The 3,910-nt window shown below is 37.3% G+C and overlaps 1 pseudogene; it reads left to right on the forward strand.

Annotated features, from left to right (window-relative positions):
• Window positions 1-837: 837 nt before the first annotated feature.
• Window positions 838-958, forward strand: LOC135052558 (5S ribosomal RNA; annotated as a pseudogene).
• Window positions 959-3,910: the final 2,952 nt, after the last annotated feature.

The raw sequence follows: 3,910 nt of genomic DNA on the forward strand, positions 1-3,910 counted from the left end.
CCTTCATCACCACTTACAATTGCCATGGAACTATTATTAGGAATTCACTCAGGTACGACTAGGGAATCCTAATCATGGACTCTGAAGGACATACTTTCACCTAAGGCTAAAATCATCTTCTGAAAATAAAAAAAAATCTGAAGAACTTATTAGCAACCAGCATGTTGAGAGAAAAGTCTCCATCAAATGTAGAAACCACACCTTGCCAAAATGTATAGGGTCTTTTAAATGTGGATGATGCAATATCTTTAAATACCTCAATCACAACAGGAAAACATTCAATGATACAGGAAACACTATGTAATGGAATGCACTCATGCAAAGAAATATGTTGCAAAAACTAAAAGACCATTGAAGTTGAGGATCCAGGAGCATGTCCTAATTGTAAAGCGCAACGGAATATGCTGCGCTATATAAGAAACTGTTAATAAATAAATAAATAAATGTCCGTAACATCAAGAATAAAGTGGATACTTATGCAGTGTATAGACATTTCAGCCTTCAATATATAGTAACTCCAACCCAGAGAATATGTCCTTTAAAGCAATAAAACTTGTACAACCGGGTGAGAAAGGAGGTGATATGGTGAACACATTATCAAAACGGGAAATGTACTGGCTCTTCCAGCTAAAAGCCATGCACCCTGTGGGCTTCAATGAAAGCTATGAGATAGCCTCGTTCTTATGAAGGTGCTGTTCTTTATTAATAGTCATCCCAATTGTCCTTGTATGTCAGTAGTTGCACCCCATTTTTCTTTCACCTTGTGTCTCGTCACTATCACTCATGTAAAATATATATAAAAAAGAAAATAATGCTGCCTTCATGTCATATGCCACAATCTACAGTCATACCACACTGGACAAATGCCCAAACAAGTCTGATTTTGGAAGCTAAGCAGTGTTGGGCCTGAATAGTACCAAAGAGGGAGACCACCTGGGAAGACCAGGTACTGCACAATAGGCTTTGTCCTAATAAATATATTAAATTAATATTCTTATGTCATGTTAATACTTAAAAATAAAATAAATTTAAGTAATTACACTAGTACTCACCTAATAGGTGGAAACACTGAGAACACGGCTCACTTTAATAAATAAGCACAACTACTAATATTGGTTATCATACATTATTTATAATTAATATGCAGCTAGGCATGTAATATATGCACAGAAATAGTTCCAATTCCTCACTGTCCCATCACCCACCTTAAACATATTCGGTATACTATATCTTTGCTAAATAAGAAGTTCACCTGTTTTAAACAAGTATTCTAAATAACTTTAATATTTTGAGCATACTAGATTTCCCCTGTACATTACAATGTTAGTGTGTGTTCCTTCACATAAAGAAATTGACTCTAATTTCTTCTTCTATTTTTCCATATATATGGCCATTTTGTTGGAATCACTATGAGCAAAGCAATTTTTTTTAAATGTCTACTATTCGTGACTACAAGAAAAAAGGATGCTGCAACCCAGACTCCATAAGAAAATGGCTGCCGCTTGCAGAAGGGAGGGATGAAGGCCACATTACACAGAGCAGTGACCACGTCAAAGGATGCACTACACTACCATATGCACTACACACAGAGATTACTTCCACTAAAAGGAACTGCGCATGATCTAACCGTGTCGCCGGAAGTGGGGTGGAAGTGCTGCATAATCATAATGGAACTGATGGACACAGGAAGTGTGGTGGAAGTGCCACTGTTAAATGATCCCAGGCAGTTTTATTTTGTTTTTAAAATCTAATCTCCTGTACATGTTATATTTGCCCCACCTGAACTGCACATGGTTTTGCACATTAGAGAACAATTTTGCTGCTGCTATCAGGTCTGAATTAGGCCCTTAGTATGGGACTACATACAATTAATTTGAATTTCTTTTTCAAACATGACTTTGATGAACCAACCAGCTCCATAAAAGATTCTAGCCAGAGGGAAAGCTAATTTGTATTGTGATTACTAAGGTACAAATAATGTGAGTAGATAACAGTCTGTGGTTATCAGCATTTAAAGTCTCCAATAGTACACATTGATCTGTATTTTTTTTTCAAAAGAAAGCTAAAACCAGCTAAAGTCATGTAAATTGGGTCTGTTTTTATTCCTACAGTATTATTAATCTCAACAAACACACAACAGTTATTTTTGTTTAAAAATGTGATGTATTAGAGCAATAACTAATAAAAATGATGTCTACGCAAAAGAGGCTGTCACCAATGTCCCCCAAAATACAACCAATAATGAAAAGAAAAGTGGTCAAGATGGAATGTAATTGAGCCCTATCAACACCCTTAAGTTGTATATTAAAAAGAACATCACAGTGTAACATACAGTATCAAGCACTTCAGCGACAGGGACTGCCGCTTTTGTAGCTGAAGTACTTTGTTTGCTTTGGCCCCCACAAAACAAGCTACCAATGGGTTTAAGGCAGAATCCAGTATTGTTTATCATCTCTACAGTTGGAAGAGGTCATTCTCCTTATCCTCACCTTGTTAAAATCATCATAACACAATATTAACTCATCCCCACTGGAATCCACCATAAAAGTCTATGTAGTTTGATGTAATTGTCAGGAAAGATTTCCCTCATGGAATTTGTAGTTCATTTTTATAAACATGGTTTCAGTAGCTTGCTTAAAATGGACAGAATTCTCTACTGTGCTGGACTAAGATACATTCCTCCTCCTCTCCCTATACCATGGCTTGATGTGTAGGTTTGGATGGCTTGTTGCTGTCCCTTCATTTGCTAAAGAATATAAATGGTGGAATTACACCTGGTTACCACCTCTGACTTCAGTTGGTGGCATGGCAAATTGTACTGTTCTTGCAGCAGCTGCAATCTTCTACATGCAGTTTATGAATGCAGAAAAATGTCCATATATTTTTTGTGCCACAGACCACATCTTCTACATGCCCATGTCATTTAAAAAAAATATGTGCCCCCAAGTTTATTCTGTGCGCAAAACAGGAGACATGTTCAAATTCACCTAGTTGTAATGTTCTCACAATATTCTGCTTTCAGGGAGTTGCATTATTGGAAATAACAAATCCTGAGGAGCATTCTAGCAAGGTTAGTCACTTTGCTATGACATACTGTATTTAAGGTTTTCTAACAGTTCGACACTGACATGCCTCTTAGTGAAGCCAGTGATACAGAGAGTAGCCTGTCTGTGAATGAGCTATTTTACATACTGCTGCTGCTAAAGGCAATACACCCACCCAGTGGGTTGCTACAGTTATGTAACCTTTAGTTTGATCACTAATGCTTGTTTACATATATGTGGTTAAGTGGATAGTGGGTACAATTAAATTTTCTAGCCAATATTTTTTTTTTTACTTCCCGCTACGGGCGAGGAATTGGTATTCTGATAAGATGGAACTGAGATGGAATTTGGTAGTGGGGACACACGACCTCGGTTAACTTTCTAAAATCTAAGTCATTGATTGCAGATATAGGATGCAGATCTAATACTAGCATATCCATAATGGCTTCAGTGATCCGCTTTGCAACTGGATGGCAGTTCTTATACTTGGTTCCTCTTGCAAATGGTTGTTTCAAAGTCAATTGTTTGTAGCTACTAGTCTCCTTATTACAGTACTTTTCTGGGATTAAGATTCACCCCCAGCAGTAGTAGCAGCAGTCCTAGCATGCAAGGATACTTGTGGGGAATCCTGGATTAGGGAGTAGTCAGTTAACCTTTGCAAATTGAATACAGGAGGCCTACCTCTGATTATTAATGAGATTAATAATGAAGGTATTGGCAGTAGAGATTGCATGCGACTTTGCTAAGACTTTGCATAAACTTGCTTAAAATTTCATAGCAGGGAGGAGGTTCCTAGATGGTTAATGTCCCTACCTCTACTTACTGTGGCTTCACAAATGGTACAGATGGCTTGACACTTGTTATCA

Source organism: Pseudophryne corroboree, chromosome 2 (assembly GCF_028390025.1).
Source record: "Pseudophryne corroboree isolate aPseCor3 chromosome 2, aPseCor3.hap2, whole genome shotgun sequence".
Lineage (NCBI taxonomy): Eukaryota > Metazoa > Chordata > Amphibia > Anura > Myobatrachidae > Pseudophryne > Pseudophryne corroboree.